The sequence below is a fragment of the Corvus moneduloides genome, chromosome 4 (genome assembly GCF_009650955.1).
Source record: "Corvus moneduloides isolate bCorMon1 chromosome 4, bCorMon1.pri, whole genome shotgun sequence".
Classification (NCBI taxonomy): Eukaryota; Metazoa; Chordata; class Aves; order Passeriformes; family Corvidae; genus Corvus; species Corvus moneduloides.
Genome location: NC_045479.1, coordinates 23,330,048 through 23,351,940, shown reverse-complemented (window position 1 = coordinate 23,351,940; position 21,893 = coordinate 23,330,048). Strand labels below are relative to the sequence as shown.

The window sequence follows — 21,893 nt, the reverse complement described above, 5'->3', positions numbered from 1 at the left end:
TTGCTTGTAGCTGTGTGTTGCTGGCAGCTGTTGTATTTTCATGTGGGTGACTTAATCGTGAGAAGCTGTAGCCTCTGTGTGTGTGTTTGTGTGTGTATGTGAGATTGCCCAGCAGCTGTTGTTTGTGTGTATTCCTGGGAAGCTGTCGTGTGTTGTGTGTAGCTGCTGAGGAGCTGTTGTGGGGAACTGTGTGTGTGTGTTTGTGTGTGTGTGCAGTTCCCAGCAGCTGTTGCATGCGTGTGCTCATGTCTCCGGTGGAGGCCCACCCCTTTCCGCCTGCACCGGAGCCGTGGCTGTGCAGTGGAGGAGAGCTCGGAACTGGCTCCATGGGAGAGGGTCCTTTGCCTGTCAGAGCCTTCCCAGCCGGGAGAAGCAGTGCCGCCGGCTCTGGTCCCAGAGCCCTATCAGCCGAGCCTGTGGCGAATTAATCACTTGTGTTTTAAATGCCAATACAGCCCTTTCTGCCTTCTTCCCCCAGTGATGCGGATGCGGCGAAGGCAGCAAATCCTCCGGCTGTGCGTGCCCTCCCCGGACTGCTGCTCCATCCCCGCCTGTCGTGCTCGCGCGTGTGCATGGCTGGGAGCGCTGCCTAGGTGCGGCCGGGAATGAGACAGCTGCGGGGCAAGGAACGGTACAGCTCCAAGGGGTGACACGAGTGGGGGACATCCCCCCGCAAACACAGATCTGCAGGGCTGCAAGTTGCTTGAGGACCGGGGTCTTTTGTGCCTCCACTTCATCTCTGTCATGCCCCGTATGGAAGCTGGGAGCAGTCGCCCCTCCAGAAGCAGGTACGTGTGTGTGTGTGTGCGTGTGACACGTTTTTGTGTGCAGTCCTTGTGCTGCTGCCTCGCGTGTCCTCGGCTCCCGGCTGCCGTCCGTGTTGCCTCTCGGAGAAGCAGCTGAGATTGGAAAAGGGGGAGAAGGGCAGGATGCATGGATTGCCCTTTTCCTCCAGCTTGTGCACGCACTCCCTGGGGGTTGGATGCCTCTGATCTGAGGATGAAGGCAAGGGGTGAGTGCAAAGGAGATGGGGAAGTGGCCCAGGGTGTATGTGTGTGTATGTGGGGAGATTATGCCTACAAGGGGTGATGGGAGGGAGAGAGGCTTGGAGACAGGTCCAGTGTATGTGTGTGTGTGTGTCTATGTGTGTGTGTTTGTGTGTGTGTGCTCTTGCTTGGGACCGGGATGCTGAATAGGTTCAGGGCTTGCTGCACACAGCTGGGTTTGACCTGTCTGCATCTATTCAGACCTTGCAGAAGGAGGGGATATATGCATATCTACATATATCTGTATCTTTATCCATATGTAAATGTGTGTGTCTCCTTGTGTGTATCCATGTATACGTACAGGTATAGCTATAGGTGCATGTATATACCCCCCCACATACACGCATGTGCATGTACAGACAGACAGACAGACCTCTCTGTGTATTGCCTGCAGTTATGGGACGGAGAAGGAGCCAGTCTCATCCCTCAGCTGCCTGCTCCCCGCCTCTCTGCAAACTTTGTCAGGGAGCCTCTGCAGACAGTGCTGTGTCTGTGTCTGTGTGTCTGTCCGTGTGCAGTGTGGGAATATTCTCCTGGTTTGCATGCAAGGGAGGGAGTAAATCTCTCCTCTGCTCTTGCACTGCTCTGCTGGGAGACTGTCATTGCGTGGTGTCTGTCGGGTGTGTGAATGTGTCTGTGGTGGTGGAGTGAGCCGGGTATTTATGTAGGGCCCAGGACAGCTACTCGAATGTGTATGTAAGTGTATATGGATTGCCTGCAGGGTGTCTGCATGCCCGTTTATTCCACCAGAGAAAGCATGCCCACATTTTTATGCATAAGGATCTTCCTGCTTTGGGGCATGGGATGGCGGGGAGGAGAAGCTGAATGAATGAATGGGAGCAAAAGGAGGGGGAAGGAGGAGGGGTGGGGATGGGGGAGAGAGACGAACAGGCGCATCCTATTCTCATCCCAGGACAGGCAGGAGTGCACAGCTGCTGCTGCTCCCATTCCAGAGCTTGGAGTGGCTGGGGAAAGGCAGCATAAATCAGCTAATGCTGCAGGAGGCAGCATATTCAGGAGCTGCTGTGCGTAATGCCCTCTCGCGTGTGTGTGCTGGTGTGCCCCAGCCCTGCGCGCCTGCATGCAGCACACGCGTGCGTGTCCCGTGTCCGAGTGTGCACAGAGCCGGGCTGGCTGTACATAAACACCGAACATCCTCGCCAGCGCCCGGGGAAGGGCTTGTCTGTGATGGGGAGGAGAGCATCGCTCCTGTGCTGCGGGCGAATACATCTTGCACGGCCCGCGGTCCTTTGGCACCCGCTCTGGGCTCACGCGAGCACGGTGGGAGCTAACAAAAGGGGTGCACGCGTGCAGGCCAGACTTAGGAGTTGCTCCCCTTCCTTCCCCCTAAAGGCTGGAGAGCAGGAGCCTTCCCCCCGGTCTGGAGGTACAGAGCTATAAACCAAGCTGTGGAGCAGGGAGAGGATTGCTGAGATTGGAGCGGGGGGGGGTAAGGATTATGTAGGGAGCGGAGGGGGGCATCATGCCACTGGAGGGGGCCTGGGGACTGGGGAGCCTGGCTGCATTGCATGCTGCGAGCCAAGGAATTTGTCATGCACAGAGAGGTGGGAGGGAGTGGGAGTGTGTGTAATGTGGGGGAGCTGGGATGGAGGGGGAGGAAGGAGGCTGTGCTGGGGTGTGAGGGAATTTCTGGTGAGCCCTACCTCCCCACACCCCCCTTCCGGGTCCCCACACATCCCGTCACTCCTGGGTCCCAAGAAGCGCAGCCTGACAGCATCGCTAATGTAATATTCAAAGGCAGCTTCATTTGCATGGAACATGCATTATTAATATATTTAAATACAGCCCCCCTCTCGCCTCCCCGCTCTGTGCAGACCGTACCGGCAGCAGTGAGGAAGCTGCAGGGAGTGGAAGGGTGCCGATGCAGTGCCGGGGTGAGAAGCAGACTCTTCAATCCCACTGATTTCCCCACTCTAGAAACCTTTTCCCCACTCCCAACCCCTTCCCCATCTGCCCCCCTCCTCACCCCATTATTTTCCTTGGGGGGTGATTGGCTTTCAGGGCACCCATCCCACAAGCACGCAGATCTGTCGGCATGAAGCAAACTGCTTTCATTGCTTTTCCCCCACCAAAACCTACGACACCAAGGGAAGAACTGTGGATGCATGGCCTTTCCCGCTCCTCACCCAGCTCCAGGCAAAGTGGGTATTTGGGAATATGCTGTCTGATCCACTGCACTGGTGCAAAGCTACACTGTGGAGCAGAAGCCACTTGGAGGGTAGAGAGGGCATTTGGGAAAGGGGGGCATACAGAGGTGTAGTTTTTGCTGGGGGGCAGCTTGTGGTTAAAATGGGAAAGGTAAAAATCGCAGGGAAGGCAGAAGGGAGGAAAGCATAGCTGCGATGATGGCCGCGATGTTTGTTCTTACCTGGGTCATGTCGGAAGCCAGATGCAGCTCCAGGCAGAGTGCAGCTGCCTCATCTGACCCTGTTGAAGAGTGGTGAAGAGCTTTGCCCACCTGGGAAGAAAGCTACTGGTCATATCAGGGCCTGTTGAAACCTCCCAATGCTGTTATCAGCTGTGTCAGAAAATATCAGCACATTTGCTGAGGGAGAGAGACCTGGCTGCTCTCTCCTTCATCCTAAATACTGTGGGTTTTTTCCCTTGGTCCCCTGTAAGCATGGACCTGGGCTAAGTTGTTTCTTTTATTAGTGTGAGGGAGGGCAGAGGACATGCAGGGAACACCTCTGTCCTCACACTCCTGTGAGCTCGTGAGGGCCTCCTTGCTCTGGTAAAGGGATGTGATGTCCCAAAAAAAACTTGCAGCCCTTGCCCATGCCTGCACACCAGAGTAGGATGGGAGCAGCTTAGGTGCAGAGCAAATGTGTTCCAGCAAAATATCCCCTTTTCTGGGAACAGAGGAGGTTTTGCATTCCTCCTTCACGGAGGAGCAGAGCTACCCTGAGCAGTGAAGGATCCCAGGCTGCTGGCAGCTGTGGGGAAAGCTGGAGTTTGCCTGGTAGCTCTGCAGGTTCTGCAGGTCAGGATTGCCCAGACTGGAGTTAGAGCAGGTGCTTGAGCAGTTCTGGAAGGAGCAGAGCTCAGTGTCCCCCAGTGCCTTTCAATGTGGGAAGAGGGTGAGGGAGGACATGGAATGAGCCACTGAAGGGGAGGCAAGCTGAATGCATGGGAGCCACCTCCTGTGCCAAGGTAGCGGGGGGCTGACATCCCTTTTATGGGCTGGAAGGGGAGAAAGCAGAACTCAGGGAGCAGACCAAGGGGCTGTGACTCACCTCCAGCCCTGCCCTTTCTCTCTGCTGGGTCAGGATGGGTTTCTCACAGCTGTGAAACAGATGAGTGGTGTATTTAAATCCCCAGATGAGTCAAGCTTGACACTTTGGACGTGACAATGACTGTGGGAATGCTGTTGTGTTTGCTTCAGTGGTGAGATGGTCTGGCAGCAGTTACAGCCTCACGTTAGCAGCACTGCATTTGTGCCCTGACTTTCCTGTGCCCCCCAGCTGGTGCTGGTTTTGTGCCTTGCTTCGCCCTGACCTCCTCTTTAAGGGTCTCCTGGGTAGCTCAGGGGTACACAGCCATTGCCTGAGATGAACCGCTTTCCTCACCAAATAATTTTCTGTCACTGAGGAGAAATGACCTCATTTTCTCAACATTCATAAGCCAAGAGGAAACCCAGTTCCAGCTGACCAGCTGAGGTACAGAAGGAGGGAAGGGCAGTTGTCACTCTTCCCACAGCACTTTAAGAGGTGGGAAACAAGCTACCAGGAGTCAGGTTGAGGTGAATGACTTGATGAGTTCTGTCCCCAGATGTTGCCACTTGCAGGGAGTCTTTAAAGATCCCCACACATCACTGGTTTGGGGAGTCTCAGTAGCTACATGGTGCCCTATAACACAGCATCAGATGCCATGGACATAGGCATGGGATCAAAACCCCACAGGTGAGTCTGTTCTGCTGTTGAAGGTGAAGCCTGTTCTGTGCTGACCTGGCTGATGTGCTGGGGCTGTTCTTTCCTGTCTGCAGTCGCTCTGGGGAGTGCATCTCCAGCTTTTCAGCCCTTTAGCACAGAATTTCATTCCAAGTGATGCTCTGGGGAGCTGATGGTGCAGTATGAATTTCACAGAGGTGAGAAGCTGTGTCTGGGGGCCAAGAATTCGTGTTCTTCTCTATACACTGACACTCACAAAATGTTAATACCCGTCTGGTTTTGGTAAGCTGTAGGGGAAAGACTGTTTGCAAGAAACTGTGGGTGCTTTTGACTCCTGTGGATGTCTGATAGCAGAGAGATGGAGCAAATACATCCTTGTGAGGAAGTATCATCAGTAACATGACTCAGGGAGGGGGTCACAGAGTAGGGGGAGGGATCCCTAGCTCTGCCACAACTGCCCCGTAGAGAGTCCCTTTCTTCCCCTCTGTGCTCCTCAGCTTTCACCTCACTTCTGAATAGCTTTGGTGATAATGTAGTCACCATGGAAGGGTCTGTAGATATGAAGACTGTCTCAGTATGATGCATGTGCTACCAGTTGCCTTAAGGCAAGGTGTCATATGTTTGTATTCATTCTTTCCATGGCTCATAGGCTCAATCTGCAGACCAGATGGGTCAGAGCTGCCTGTGTATTTTTAGGCTACTATGAGGGCTCCATGAGCTGCTCTCTTTCCTCTGGGAGCATTGGTTTATGCATGAGAACATGTATGTTTGTGAGCAGGGAGAGCACCATTTTCTGCTAGACTTTGTCCTGTCCTCTTGTATGCACAGGTTACTTGTGCACGCCCAGAGTCTCCATGCACGTGTGTGTCATTCTTGTCTCCTGGTGTTATCCCTGTGTGTGTGTTCCTGTGTGCACTCATGTGTGATGCAGGTGATTGTATGGGGGTTTATTTGTGGGGTGAGCACGTGTGTGTTTATGTGTGTGTGCATATGTACCCTTTCCACATCCAGGACTTGATGCCTCTTCTCAAGGTGTGCAAGTATGTAAGGATTTGTAGTCATGTCCCTTGGTCAGCTGCAGGACATCTGTCCCATCTGTCCACATGTCTTCCTCTCCCCACCTCTCATGAACCTGCTTCTTCCTCTCCCTGGGGAGACAGCCTCGAGTTGTAATACCTGGTGCCACATGTATGAAGCGAGGCAGCTTTCCTGATATCCAAATACTCAAGTACACCCAGAGACATCAAACCTTGAAGCACAAGGGAGACAGAATTCATGTTATTTCCAAGGCCTTAGTAAGATCAGTCTGGAAAACCCAGCATGCAAACTTGGGTGCTGTGCTAGATGAAGGAGGGTGATAAATTGGAGGGAATTCAGAGAAGAGCAGTAAAAATTGTGAAAGGGCTGAAGGTACTTATTTATGAGGAGAGATTAAAAGAATAAAATATGTAGAGCTTGACTAAACGATGATATGTAACAGTTTGTGTGTATTGAGGACTGTAAACGCCAAGGAAAGGAGGAGACTGTTCAAGGTGGCAAAAAATGGGCAAAGTCAGAGGCATGGATGAAGCTGAGCAAAGAGGAGAAATATTTGTCTCTGGAGGATACATGCAAGCTTGCTGTTGTGAGGGCTCAAGCCATCTATGAAATAGAGTGGCAGGTTCATGGAGATGCAACTGCTGGCAGCAAGGAAACGTGGTGGTGGGAAGGGATGGAGGGAACAGGCTGCACTCGGCCAGTGGTGGAAGTGGAGTGAGTTGCAAGGCCTCCTCTTTATATGTAGCATTGCCAGGGAAATTTTGAGAGATGTTTGATTGTCTTTCACCTTTTATTGATTCTTCCCTGTGTCGTGGCTGGGAAGAACCCCCAGACACCGTTGTTGAGGGAGCAGAGAGGTGATACAGGGGGAATAAGTAAACAGTCTGATGGAGGTGGAGGACGTTATTCCCTCCACCCTCTCTGGCTGGAGAGGCAGTCTAGGAAGCAATCTTGTAGGAAGTGCCTGTAAGTGAAAAGGGGTTTTTCCACAACAACTTTCTAGGACAGTACAAACTGAACCTCCCAAAGCAAGGGGTTGACAGTGAGGTCAGGAGGATCAGACTTCCCTCCTCTGAATTCCTAGTCACAGATGGCCCAGAATTGGGACAACAAGGTTAGAAGGATTAATACCCCTCCTTTTTTTCCTCACTGCAGTCATAGGCCAGAAAAATTGAGTGAGATCATAATAAAAGGATTACTGTGGGGAGGCTGCCATGAATTGTGTGATAGACAGGTCAGGGAAATGGAAGGGAATTCAAGGGGGTTGGACCTGTTACAGATGGTCTGTTTAAAGGGCTCTGTGTTTATCAACAGGGAAGGGGAATTTGGTCTTAGAAAAATCTGGAAATAGGCATTGAGGGAGCTAGGGCTCAAGCAGAGATGTTATTCCCAGCAAGGATCTGTACTGGAATGTCTGGTTTAAAGGATATGTGACCTCCTTCCAGCTTTAGGTCATGGAAAAAAAAAAGTCTTTCTTGGAATGAGCTCTGTTGTTTGCTGCCTTGTCCATCCATCTCCAAAATGATCTAGTGCACCAAAATTATACCATTACTCAGAGCTACTCTTTGCCCATGACTTCTGGGTCAGCCTGGCTATGGAAAGCCATAGGGAATACAAAAAAGACCTTACCGAGCCAGGTCTGTGATCCTTCCAGTGCGATATCTCCAGCTGTAGGTGAAAGAGGGAAGAGCATACAGGCAGGACAATTCCTCTGAACACCCTTTCAGCCTCCAGTGATGTGTGCCTGAGGGACCTGGTGCTGGAAGATCTGTTGTGCACCTTTTAGTTCTCGGTGGATTTGTTTCTTCCCTGAATTTGTCCAGCCAGTCCTTGAGGTCAGGTAAAGTTTTAGCATCCTCAGAATCTCACAGTAGGAAGTTGTGCAGCACAGACATGCAGTTTGTCTTGAACCTGTAGCTTTCTGGTTTAATTTCCTGACCCTTGATTTTTGAGAGGGAAGAGGCTGTTAGCACCTCTTTCCTCTACCCTTCCTGTGTCATCTGTGGTTTTATAGACCTGTCTCATTTTACGGTCTCTGTTGTCCCTTTTCCAGTATCCCTTCACTTTTCATCTCTCTGCATCTATCAGCTGCCTCTTTCTTGGCTACAGTGGTGTAGCTTTTAGCAACAGGACATGGGGCATTGCTGGGTGGGAAGTGACATTGCAGCGATGAGCTGCACCAGGTCCCACACAGGTGAGAACGGGGTCAGCTGCAGTGCCCACACATCCACACATGGTATAGGAGGAGCTGAAGAAGCTGGGCAAAGATTCTGAAACCAGTTGAAGGTGCCCTTGGCCATCGAGACAGAAATGGACAGGCTCTGAGGAGGCTTGAAAAATAAGAAGGGGATCTTCCATGATCTTCCCAGGCACAGAAGCGAGGCTGACAGGTTGGTAGCTCCCAGGGTTCTCCGTCCTACCCTTTTTAAAGATGGGTACAGTGCTTCCCTTTTCCCAGTCACCTGGAACTTCATTTTACTGCCATGACTTTTCCAATATCATGGAGAGTGGCTTGGCAACTATATTGGACAATTCCTTTAGGGCTCTGGGATGCATCTTGTCAGACTTATGTATGTTCAGGTTCCTCAGGTGCTCATGAACCTGAACTTAGAGTGGGAAGCACTTTGCTCTCCAAGTGCCCAGCCACTCAAGAGGTGTGGGAAGAAATGTTGCCACTGAAGACTGAGGCAAAAAAGTTGAGTACTTTAGCCTTCTCCTCGCCCATTGTTATCAGTTTTTCAGCATTGCTTACGAATGCAATAACCTTCTTTTAACTTTCCTTTTCTGGTTAACATACCTGTAAAAGAAGAATGAAAAGGAAACATCAGCCATCTTGTGATGATCTTGAAACAGAATAGGTAAAGAGGGAGGAAACAGGCCCATGCCAGGGAGTAAAGAGCCCTTGTGGGGTGCAACAGATGTTGGAGGATACAGGGAAAGAAGAAGGTGCCCTCGCTAGTCCTTATGACATTTCCTACAGAGGAAAATTGTTCTGAGTGACCTTCGAGTGAAGGGCTGTGGGGGACTGAGGTGGGTGGTGGGAGGTCTGCTTAGATGCTGTCAAATGTGACCTGGGCCAGGACAGGCAGCAAGGAGAGTGAGGGACACTACTGTCAGGAAGGGGAGATGAGGCAAGTGGTCTGATGTGAAGGAAGGGTCAAGGGGTGGAGGAAGAAAGGTCTGAACCATGTCATAAGGAGAGATATTGATAATGATCTCTTTAGCAGGCACTTGCGCCTTGGGATTTCAGTCAGGTACCCCACAGGATGCTTCTGATGGGGCAAGGAGCTCCTCTGCAGTCCCAGCACCCTGTCCCCAGCTTGGTCACATGGACAGTGCAGTTGCCTTGCTCTTCCTTACAGACCAAGGAAGGTGGTGGGACATGTTGTATAGCATCATGAGTGTACAAAGCTTTTCTACCAATAGTAAAGTGTGGAGATGGCGAGGGAGAAGTTATTTTTTCTTCCTCCCCTCTCACTTTCTGTCCTTTCTTTTGTTGTGTCTCCTCCTCTATGCTGGTTGTAACCTTTCTCCCCTCCCTGTCTGCTCACCTAGCACTAGCAGCATCCTGCATCTCTGTTTGTTTTCCTTTAATCCACGCAATGGATCAGTGACAGACCCCCACTGTAATTTTTTAAATCAAAGCCCTTTATCTTGAATTGAGCAAGGTCAGGGGAAGCTTCTTAAGGCATCTTTGTATTTTTCTATCTTTGCCTCAGAGCAACTTAAAGGATGGCTCAACAGGATTAGTAGAAAGCGCAAGATTGGACAAATGGATTTGGCAGGGGCTGGCTGGTGGGCCTGAGGGAGTGGGAACTTGCTGTGCTGGAAAGTGGAAGAGCTGGGCTCTGCTCAGGGCCTCCACTGTTGTCTGCTGCACCTCTGGGCACGCGAAGGCAGCTGGGCTGATGCTGAGTGCTGCCCTGGGAGAGAGCAGCCCAGCCCGAGGCACTGCTCCCTGCTAAGCAAGGCTACTTAGCACTGGCCAAGTGCTCCAGGGCCAAGGCACAGGGATATCACTCTGTGCTTCAGGGATCCTTGCTCTCAGTGCAAGCCCTTCTGCAAAGCCTGGAGGGGCACACTGAGCACAATGGAGACGTGCTGGAACAGCATGGGTCAGACCTCAGGAGCAAGCTAGGAAGCCGCTCCCTGCAGTTGCAGGTCCCTGAGACACGCTTCTCTCTTCGTCCCTATTCTGCTGGGTGCTGCTGGAAGAGAATTAGCAGTCCAGAGGTCCTGTCATTAGGCTCTGCTTCCTTGGCTTAGCTGCTTCTGCTTCTCTCCTCCCCTCTTTTGCCTTATGGTTTTGCAAGTGCTTGTACTAGAAGAAAGTGTCAGGCTTGCAATGTCTCCTGGCTGACACCCAGTGCATCCCTGACCCTTTGCTGCCCCAGCCCCTCACTGCTGCTGGCAGCACCAGTCCTCCCCTCCTCTCCTCTAGCCTGTGCTGGCACTGCCTGGGCTGGGAGAGGGTCTGCCCCAGGCTGCCCGTTCACGTGTGATGACCAAGCTGATTTGACCAGCCACCTGCACAGCCAGCCACCAGCCTGTCTGGAAAGGGACCTGTCTCTTCCCCACCACATGGTCAATCTGCACCAAGCTGGAACCCCCATCCATTTGTTCTCTGGTCCCCCAAGTGAGTGCTTCTCTCATTCAGCTGAAGCCCCTCTGTCCTGTCCTGTATTCTCAGTGTACTGGGGCTCAGTGGTCAGAAAGGAGAGTCATGAGGAGCATTTTGCACAGCTGCAGCCGGTTCCTACAGCCTGTTCCCCCTCAGACAGACACCTCCTGCTTGGTGTTCCAGCCCGTCCACCCAGTGTGTTATCCTATGTGCACGCACACGGCAGCGTGAATTGAACGTGCAAGGGAATAGAGATTCACACAACCTTGGCCTTGCTTCCCCAAGCCTCCCAGAAAGATGGGATGGCTGGATTAGCCAGGGACATGACTGCTCCTTCCCAGTGCAAGGATTTGCCTCACAGGACTTGCCACACTGTGGTCTTCCCATTATCAGCCCCTCTTCTCCCAAGCAGATGAAGGGTCTCTCTGGGATCTCGTTTCCTCCCCACCACCTTCCTGCAGCAGCCTGGCTGTATGCCCCAGGATTTGTCTTTGGTCTGGGGCACCCCAGCCCCTCACGTGTGCTGCTCCTGGGGGAAGCTCACGCTGTTTCTGCACAGAAGAGGATTTGCATGCATGGTGGGGGAGAGACAGCCCAGCCTGTTTATTCTTAATGCTCCATATTATCTCCATTAATAATGCCACCTCTGCCTCACATGCTAATTAAGGCTCAAGATTGTTAATGTAATAGGGAATTTGGGCAGAGACCACACAAGACTGGCTGGATTAAGTTAACTTTATGGACTGTTAATGGATATCCTGGAGGGGCATTTCAGCCTAATGAGAATCCAGCTCGAAGGGTAATCAGGGGCTCACTCTCTGTATGCCTGGTGGGGCCTGTAAAGCTGGCAGGGCTGCAGGGCAGGATGCAGGAAAGGCATCGGCAAGAGCTGCTCTTGAAGCTGAGCAGGGAAGAGAAGGATGCAGGGCTGGAGGGAAAGACCTCAGTGTGAGGGAAGAATTGGAGTAGCCATGCTGTGGTGCTGCACAGAGGAGAGCCCAAAACAGGTACTGAGGCTGGTTCCATGCTTTTCATGGTGGACATTTAAATATTAGCACAAAGGGCTATTTTCCTGATTGTGTTTGCCAGCAGTGAAAAGGTCACCCAAACTGTCTAAGCCATGCACAGGGCTCCTCTGTAGGGGAAAAAAAACCCCTGGCAAATCCTGTCCTGGAGACCTGCACTGTGGGTTGTGACTGCCACTATGCAGTGGATCAGAGAGCCAGGCTTTCCCAGTCTGTCCTCTTGGATGGTGTGGAGAAAACATCAGAGAAGGGATCGGGTACTGAGCACTCTTATGTGTAAAGTGAAAGGCTGGGTTCAGAAGAAGACTGGAGACAAATTAAAGGGTTCAAAATGGAGCTTAGAAGTGAGGATTGCAGTGCATGGGGTTGGGTGAAGTTTGGGGATACCACAGATTCAGGATTGCAGTTAAGATAAAACCAAATGATGCTTAAGTGTTAAGGCTTCATTTCATGGCAAAACTGTATGTTTGTGGTCCTGGGTGAAACTGGGTCTTACTGGGAGCCCATGAAGTCTTCCAGGGAAGGTGTGCATATTTTCACAAGTGGCTCCTGTGTGCTAGTTCTGTCCTCCAGAGGGAATAGGTGCAAAGTGGGATATAGGGCAAATGCAAAGCCTGAAATGGAGGCCAGTTGTTTGCATTTCAGTTTGGGGAGTTGGGTAATTTAGATCAGCCTCAGCACAAACCAGCATTGCTCTGGGTAGGGTGTTTGGGAGGAAGGTAGTAATCTGCAGAATTGGCTAAAGAAATAAAGAAACGTCTTTGGGGTTTTCTTCTTGCTCAAGTCCCACTGCCCCAGGAGGTGCTCCAAGTGGACAGGCTCTGTGCTTTGGAACCCAGCCTGGAAGTTCCCCTGGAAGCAGGATCTGGCTGAAGGTTTAGCCTTCTGATAGGAGCAATAACAGAGCAGCTAAGACATATTGCTTTGGCTCCAGAAGTGTGAGTTTGAGCCGTGCTGACTGCAATCCCTGCATAAAATTTCTTACTCCAGCCCCAGCTATGGGTGATTCTGGCTGGGGAGCTGAGAGTCAGACAGGTATGGCTGCAGCTGCAGGAGCCTCTCCATATTCCCAGCTTCAGGGACTGCTCTCTCCTAACTCTGTTACCTTGAGTTGCCCTACCTGAGCTGTGTCAGCCTGGTCTGGCCCGTGGCTCGGATGTGAGCTGAGTCTGGTTTGTAGTGTTTGGGGCTTGGAGGTGGAAGTTTGTGGGTTTGGGTGAAAGTCTGTGAGTTTGTAATGTGGTTCCTGTGGGTTAAAAAGGGGGATAAGGACATGGAAAGAGAATAGGTCCAGTTCAGGTTGCCCACTGAGTTTTTTTCTTCACTTTCTGGCTCTCGATACGGGAAAATACCAGGGAACTGCTAAGAAAGGAGTTCCCTCCCTGTGTGGTGAGTGGGAGTTGGTTCCCAGGGCAGAGCATGCTGCTGCCAGTGAGCAAGGGGAGCTGAGGGAAGGCGAGAAAGGAAAAGTGGAGACCAGGAGGAGAGGCAGTGCAGCAGCCAGACGGACTGTTCCACCCAGAGAGGGGATACCATCCCTGCAAACCTGGATGCTACCAGGGGTGCTTTCCAGCACATGCACACTGCCACGGTTTTGTGCTGCTGCACTGCACTGCTTTCCCAAGGCTCTGCAGGTGTGCAGGAGCACACTGGTGTCTCTCAGAGGTGAAGGCTGCCATGCACACACAAGGCAGCCCACAGGGGACCCACCGCTCCCTGTGACACCTCACAGATGTGCCGGTGTTGTCAGCAAGGAACAGCCTCACACACAGCCGCTGGTCACCCTGCAGTGCAGCACTTGATGCACACTTCCCAGACATCCATACCTGGCATCCACTGCCCACAGCAGGCACATGCACAGCACCAACACACAGGTGCTCACCAGAGGCCACGCATTCCTGCACACCCACCTGCACACGTGGCACCACACTGTCCATGCTTCCCCCTTTCAGCATTATCCCATGCGAATGGGCTCGCTCAGGGCAACACTGACAGACGTGTTTGTATCTTCCAGGTCCTCCTGCATGCCACCACAAAACTGAGATGTGGCATCTCTTTGAGATGAACACCGATATGCATGTGCAAACACGCATTTACATCCCACTCAGCTCCTGTTTGCTGTGCTTTCTCAATCCCTTTTCCTCTGCTTAGCCAGTCATGGTACTTCTTCCATGCCTCTGAAGCACAGGAGCAGATGGTTTTTAGGTCAGTTTAGGATGATGGTTCCCTTTTCCACTAGTGGCTCTCTTCAGCTACTTAGGCCAGTGCTAAGCGTCTCAGAGATGAAGATCCTCCTTGCTCATCCACACAACACCTCTGTGTCACTCTCAGCACCTATTAGAAATTCTGAGTCCAAATGCCTCTTTAAATTGCCCTCATGACCGTGCTTTAACCCAAGTAGCACTTCAGGTCACAGTGGCTTTTCTAGGTTTAGCAGCATCTGCTAGCTTTGACCAAATGAGGCAACTCCATCTCCACTCTGCTTTGTACATGTGCCTTGCTGAGACCCAAAAGACTCTCTCATTCGTCCCCTTTCAGCCTAAATTATTCATCTGCTGTAATGCACAATGGATGTTTGTGGGAAGAGGTACGCAGGTACAACTGAGCACAGTGCCGAGGCACTGACGTTCCTAGCAAGCTGAAATCGCCTGGCTGCACAGGCCAAGCTTAGCTGAGAGAGAATTTCTGCTCCTTCAGAGCACTTCAGAAAAGCAAATGGTGGTGGCACTGGTGAAGGCAGAGGGGAAGAGGGGCTGTTTGGGGCTGAGGTGGCAGTGGGGGCTTCCCCACATGCTTCTTCTGGCTCCTCTGGTGCTGCCACACGAACATGGATGTGGTGCGAGCATGGGGAGGTGGGAGCGCGCTGAAGCAGGCGGCTTTAGGGAGTGGAGAGTTGGCATGCCTGAGTAATGGTGTGGAAAGAGTACATGCACTGGGAAGGGGCTGAGGCTGCTGGGGCAGGTAACGTGTGTGAGGGCAGAGAGCTCCTAAAGAGGCCATTGCAGGGTACGCTCTGCTGACCTACACTGAGGTGTATCTATACATGCTGGAAGCCCGCGCTGTCCAAGAGCGGGACAAGAGCTAATGGGATTCCTTTCGCATTTCCTCCCTGTGGCTGGGGCCAGACCCGACTCCAACCCCTGCATTGCCTGTGTCTAAGCCACGCCTATGCCAGCCGTTCTTCTGCCTGCGAGCTCTTCCTTTTTTATCTGTGCCACCACTGCTCCAGTGATGCCAGTGCAGCCACGGACCCCTGCACCACATAACCTACAGTTGCACCCCCACCCAGCTGCTCTTCTCCGCTGCAAAGCCCATGCTTTGCCTTTCCTCTCCCATCTCCCGGGGGCACACAGGTATGCTTGCTTGCCCTGATGCCGAACCCTGATTGCTGTCCGTCATCGCTGGCAGCATCACGCTGTGACACTGCTGAGCTTGTTAAAGAAGCGTGGCTGAGCGCTCGCTGTGCTGTCCCTGGTGCTGGGCCGATCTCCCTTCATTCCCTTGCCCCTTCTTACCCACCTCGTGTATCTCCTTGTCTTTCCTGGGGACCGGGGGAAGCCGGCGCCTTCCTGGCCAAACCTCCGCTTCCCATAAGGGTTTATGTACTTCTTCGCCACGCTTAGGTTTTGCAGTCACGTCCCCTGATGCCACTATCAGCCAATTTCAGAGCACTCGGGGCTGGTGGGACTGCACACTCTTCTTTGCATGCAAATTATGCACATCTAACACCAGAACGGAGGGAAAGAGAAGGGATGAGTGTGGATGAGCTGTTATAGGCTTTCTGCTACAGAGACTTTGCCCCCCAGAGTGGCAACATGGACGGACACATGGGAGATTGCAGAATGGGCAGAATTAGAGAAAGTGCAAAAAAAGAACAAGGGAAAGTCTTGGAGACAGAGAGAGTTAAAGCAGATTTGGTGTGGCAGTGAAGAGAGTGTGTGTGCATATGCACCTGTGCACTTGCACAGAATAATACAGCTGTCTCCAAAGTGAGTTCCAGCTTCATAACTTTCAAGAATGTCTTTTTTTCTTTTTTTTTCTTTCTTTCGGGCAAGTGATGCTGGCTGTCTGTGTTTCATGTCTGGTTTGTGTTTGTCTGCCTGTGTTGGATGTTGATGAGTATTTGTGTTTTCCATGTGACAGAATATGTCTGGTGGTTGCTGGGGCTAACGTTTAGCATCCAGAAGGATGCTCTGCCACTGTGTGGGCTGAGTTTAGGTAGGTAACAGTATCTGATACGATCAGTTTGTATGCTGCAGGCAATTCATAAGCAGAGTATATTTGTGTGTGATGTACAGCCACTGGTGCTTGCTTGACTTATGTTCCTGAGTTCATGGGGATGTTTTATGTGCCCTCATTTTCTTACAGATACGTAATTTGCTGGTGTGGCATTTGCACTGATATGGATGTGTTCATGGCACTTTTTCTGGTCTCTGCTGTGGGAGTGGGCTCATTAAACACTGTTTGTGCAGTGACAGTTTTGTATCAGGGGTCAGGAGCTGGTGTGTGGTAGACATGTTTGGATATTCCATGTGCATTTGTGCAGGGATCACTATTCGCTGTGCTGTATGAAAATGTTTTTGCTGTGTACTCATAGGAGTGGTGGAATAGGCTGGGTGGAGCTGATGTGGTGTTGTGTGATGGTTGTCTGAATTATCACGTGTGCATCTTAATACAGATGTGCAACCTTGTAGGTAGGTGCAGGGTGTATGTGAAGAAGAGAAGTACCTCATCCTTTAGAGGAGCTCTGAGTTCTTAGGGGGTTGTATGCAAGGCGGTGCACGGTGGTGTGGAAAGACCCGGGAGTAAATGTGTGTGTGTGTTTGTGTCCAGCATGTGTGTCCCGAGTGTCCTTGCAGGGGGCATGCCTGGGTGACTGTGTGGGCAGGGAGGTGGCGTGCGTGCGTGCGTGCGGCCGTGAGTGTAGGCACACTTCACCTTCTCCCGGTGCAGCTCCGTCAGCACCTTGCCCTGTGCTGGGTCAGGTGCTCTCTCCTTTTGTGTGCAGTGGGACAGCCAGGCTCTTAGCATAAAGGCCAACCTCTTTCCATCCTTTCAGTCTCTTTCCATCTGGCTGTCTGTCTGCTCTGCTGCCCATGTCCAGTTGTCTGTTCCCATAATCACCGATATGCCTTGACTAGCTCACACCCTCCACTGCCTGTGGACTCAGCAGCTGTGCATCTCTCCGTCCCTCCCACACACACACACATTCACACGCACACACACACACACCCTGGATCTTCATCTGTGGCATATTCAGTTGCCATTGGAAACCTAAGAAAGAAGTGAATCTACCCTCCAAGTCTTAAGCTGGTGGTTTTTTTCCTTTTTTTTTCCCTCCCCTTTCCTCCTCTCCTCACAGAAGGCGAAGTCGTTCGCAATGAATCCATGGCAGCTTCGATCGAGCGGTGAGCTGGAGCACCTACTCACAGGCCACTCCTTCATGTGACTGAACAGAGACCTTTCCCAGCACTTGCCAAGGAGAGCAGAGCCCTGGATTTACCTCCTGCGCACCCGGGCACCCCCAGCGCAGGCACTGTGAGGTAAGCCAACCTCGGCACCTCTGTCTGTGCCTCTCTTCATCCCGCCCTCCCTCCCTCGCTCTCGTTGCTTGTTCCCCAGAGGTGTGAGGGAGGAGAAGGGCAGGGGTTTCTGCTATGCTGTGAATAAAATCTAGGCTTTCATCAGCGCCCTCCCCACAACGAAGGGCTGCTCCGTCCCCTCTGAGCCCCTTCCCTTGCGGCTCTGCATGCGTGTGCAGGGAGGGGCTGTTTGCAGAGCAGCCGGGGGAAGCGCTGCGGGCCCCCTGCACGCAGTCCCGAGTGCATTCCGCCCCTTTCCCATCCCTCCCTGGGCACACACCTGTCTGCTCTTCTCCATTCGTCATTTCCCTCCACCTCCCCTATTTCTCGGCAGAAGGGGCAGCCAGGCTGACTCTGCTGCAGCCTGGCCAGCAGCAAGGCTGGGCTCCGCAGCCCTGGTCCGGGTCACCTCAGGGATGCAGCTTGCAGCAGAGCAGGAGTGGGCATCATGCTACCGGGAGTGGGGCACAGAGGGGAGGATTCCCCCTCCCTCCTCATCTCATGGATATTTTGGGGATTCCAATTCCCCACGGAAGATGCTGGCCTCCATTTCCTAGCCAGGTACCTCCTCTGAATACCCAGCCCAGCCTGCCACAGCTTTTGGGGTGATGGGCATGCTCTTTGTCACTGCTTATCTGCTGTCCCCTGGTGCTCCTTCTCAGCTGGAAGGGATGTTTTCCTACTGGAGACAGTGTGTTTCATAAGCTGGGAACGCCGTGTGCCCTGCACAGGCAGTGAAGGGGCCCTGTGCCGAGCCTGACCCATTTTGGGGCGCAAAGCTCTTGGGAGCACCTGAAAGGGCCTCCTGCCACCTGGGGCTGCCCTCAGTGCCCCTTTCCTCAGCTCCTCTGCAGGGAAGGCAGGAAGATCAGCTGCACTATTTCCACGCCATGTCTCCGTGCTGCTGGGGCTGCTGTGGTGTGGGGATGGGAGGGGAGTGGGAGCAGCTGTTTCTCCCAGTGCCTGGGCAGGCCCAGACGTGCTGCCAGTCCTCGAGGAGCACGAACGTGCCTGGAGATGCCTTTCCCCAAAATAGACCCTAAAGAAATGAGCTGCTGGCAAAGCAGTGGGTAACCTTAGAGGAGTGGATTTTAAAGGGGAGGTTTGGGAGTTTTTGCAACCTCCCAGGCTGTGGTTTCAGGCTCTCCACAGACTCTGGCAGAGACCAGGGTTTTCTGAGTCAGATTTTGGGGGCTGTTGTGTTTCTCTGAGGGGAAGGGACTGTCAGGATCTGTGCTACTGTACAGTCCCAACAGTGGTGCTGGTGTGGTGTCCCCTGAAGGAGGTGATGGGTCACTCCCCTCCTGCCCAGGGTGATGCTGACAAGGAGGGCACATCTTCCACTGCATCTTCCAGTGCATCTCTCTGCTGCCACTGCAGAACCTTGCCATCAGCTTTCCCCATCTGCAGCTCCTCAATGCCCCCTGACCCACTGCTCCAATACCTACCTTTCTACATGAACTGCTACCCTCAACTTCTCTGTGGTTCCTCTTGCTGTTTTCTTCCTTCTTTGGCGTACCCCAAGCCCTTCTTTTCCTTCTTTCAGTACCCGTTCCTCACTTCTCCTCCTTTGTGACCCCCATGCCGGGCAGGAGCAGCTCTGGTCAGCCTTGGGAAGGGCTGGCACTGCCCAGTGGGGTTGTTTCTGGATGCTGCTGCCAGCTGATGACCCTGTGAAGTGCTCTTTCCCCCTGAGGGTCACTCTCTCCGGTGCGCGTGCGTTGTGGGTGACGAGTGACTGTGGTGTTGTTGATGTGTCGCTCTTCCTCTTGGCCGGAGCCTGGCAGGGAGTGTGCCCATGCAGTCGCACACGGTGTCATTGTTGGAGAGTTTGCAGAAAGCAAGCTCTTCCCATATGGAGCCTCCAAAGTAATTTGGCATTGGTTAAATTCCTCAGTCCTCTCAGGACGTGGCTTTGGCACTGACTCGGAGTGGACAAGACAATAAATCCAGCTCTAGGGAGCTTGGTACTGGGTCAAAACTGCTGCAGCTACGTGGTAGAAAATGCTGATCCAGTATGAATTCACTCTGTTTGAGATTTGTTTAGAAAACAATGTTGGCTTAACTCTGTACTGGCAAGACTTATGTTGTGTTGGGTATTATCTGTCTGCACAACCCCGTCTTGGTGCTGGCTCGAGTGTTGTTTCTGTGCCACATCTGGCACATGCTCTGGATCGTGCGTGCTCCGGCTAATCTGACAGATGTAATTACACAGTGCAGCCAGCCTGGTTCAGTCCCTCCTGTCGGGCAAGACAATCTGAAAGAGGGTTAAATTACAGTCTGGGAGCAAGCCTTGTCCCACACCAGGCAGATGCTGGAGAGGATGGCATTGGCTGGGAGGAGGGCAGGCATCGCGCCGGAGAGGAAGGGGAGGGAAGCATTATCTCAGCAGGGGGATGTTGTTCTCCAGCCCTGACCACTGCACAGGTCAGTGCACAAGGTCCAGGAGAGGCATTATCATTCCTCATGGGATCATGTTGTCAGAAAAGCGGGCTGAACCATGGATGGAGGCCGAGCCAGCTCCACTGGAGGCAGGTGCTCGTTTGGGACAGAGTATGAGTGCAAACCCTCACTGTTATGCTGCGGGGACATTTTCCAGGTCTGTCACTCAGGTGCTTGTCCTGCTGAGGGAGGTAATTTTGTTTGTCCTGAAGGGCCAAAGGGCAGGAAGTGAGGTGAGGGGTATTTTGCCTCATGCTTTTGTGTGGATATGTGCAAGTCTCCGGTGATTAGGAGGAGAATTTGTTGACCAGGTTTAGCAGTCTGAAGTCAGTTTTACTTTAAATCCCAGCAAAATGAGCTTTTAGAGGTTAAAGTCAAGAGGTGACACTGTCTACCAAACCTTGTTGCTAAGGATCCTAATCCTAGCAAACTTTCTCACTGGTCACCATGCTGTGCCTCAGTTTCCCCTACCTTTACGTGGAACAGGCAGTTGCCACACACACTGTGGAAGAGGAGGAGGGGGTTGGGGAGTAGGGATGTGAAGGAACAACACTTCAGGCTGCACAGAGAGATGCTGTGGGGAAAGGGAAGTTCAGCCTGTGGACTCTGCTGACATGGCTGAGTGCTGTCATTCGCAGGGGGCTGGATGCCGGAGGAGAATCCGTAATTACCAGGGGGCTGCGTGCCAGGGCGGAGGCAGCTATTCACTCAAGCCTCTGTTTGTTTGGGAGGAGAAAGGGAGTTTGTGGCTTGTCACTTGGGAAACAGAGTAGAGATTCAGTGGAGAAGGACAGGCTTCTCGGCTGGGCCTCCCCCAGCAGCCGTGCCACGTGCCTGTGTGTGTCAGGGGACTAAGGGGACCCTGGTACAGGCCATGACCGGCAGCTGGCCATCCCCAGCCCCTGTCCTTTCACCTCCCCCTTGCACCCTCTGCACAGCCACCGCCGAGCGGCTGAGGACAGCCCTGAGATACACACACATGACAGATCAGTGCATGTGAGGAGAGGGAGACAAGTTAAAAGCCTCACTAGAAGAGCAGCTGGATGGGATTCATGCTACCTCCCTGCCTGGTTTATGCCCTGTGCAGTAGAACAGCATCTGTGCAAGTGTCCATGTTGCTTCATCCCAGCCCAAACAGACACCTTCAGCAGGGCTGTGTCTGGTGCGTGGGGAGTCGTGTTGGGCTGAGTCAGGGCATGAAGAAGACCTTTTTCTTCCCCAAGTTCCTTCTCTGTCTCATCCCAGTGTGAGCCCTCTCTTCCTTTGTGGAGGTGGAGACCTGCAGGCAGTGGAGGGAGCTGCTGCAGAGGGAAGGGGGATTGCGAGACACACAGGGGTATGGAGGGGATGCAGACACTGAGATGAGAAAGAGGGAGGACCTGAGAGCAAAAGGACAGAAGCAGCAAAGGAAGAAAGGGGTGGAGAGGGAGGCAGAAAAAGAGGAGCATGTTCCTGCAGTGACAATATGCTATGGAAGTATCTTACATTGATATCACAGACTAGGGTCTGACCTGACCATGTTTGTACTGGGCAGGGATGTGGTCTCAAAAGCTCTGTGGCAGGAGGACCATCTCTGCACAATAAACTGCTCATCTTCTATCCACCTCCTTAATTAAGGGGATAGCCAGCCTGATACCATCCTGCTTTGAGATGCCTTCTGCTGTGCATGTTTGTCTGCTCCCGATATGGAGGAGGGAACACGGCTGAGAAACCCCTCCTTGTGTTCTCTGTCCTCCTGGCCCTTGCCCCACGTAGCCAGAGGAAGTGAAGGTGCTGCCCAGCACTGCTGAGAATTGCCTTGCTCTGTACTGGAGGGATGTTGATGAGGTCTTAGAGGGAGCCACAGACTTGCCTTTAGATGGTTCCCCAGAAAAAATTATGGCCACATTACCCCACATAGGCAGTGTCTGCAGGAAATGAATTCAACAAGCTACATGAGGCAGAATTTTTTCTGCCCCATCAACATGTCCCATAAGAACTGAACAGCAGCAATTAGATTAGAGGGATTTATGGAAATTTCTCTTCCTCTTTTATGAAATATACTTGAGTACGTGTCCGTCGGGTAAGGTAGCCATGCCAGGTCTGTCACAGGGTAGGTAGATTTCATACAGATGTTCTCAGTGACACTTTTGATGGGGGTGTGATGGTTTCCAGAAGCTGGAATGCCAGGGCTGGCTTGCAGGCAGGTTGACAGGTGAGCGTGTATCCACAGCTGGTCGTGTGTTCATTGT

The 21,893-nt window shown here is 52.5% G+C and overlaps 1 long non-coding RNA gene across 1 annotated transcript in view; it reads left to right on the top strand.

Annotated features, from left to right (window-relative positions):
• The first annotated feature begins 225 nt into the window (after positions 1 to 225).
• LOC116443440 overlaps positions 226 to 21,893 on the top strand; it is a 49,195-nt gene continuing 27,527 nt past the window's right edge. The window contains exons 1-2 of the long non-coding RNA XR_004239897.1: positions 226 to 788; positions 17,001 to 17,181. This is a non-coding gene — a long non-coding RNA (uncharacterized LOC116443440). The remainder of the gene's footprint in view (positions 789 to 17,000; positions 17,182 to 21,893) is intronic.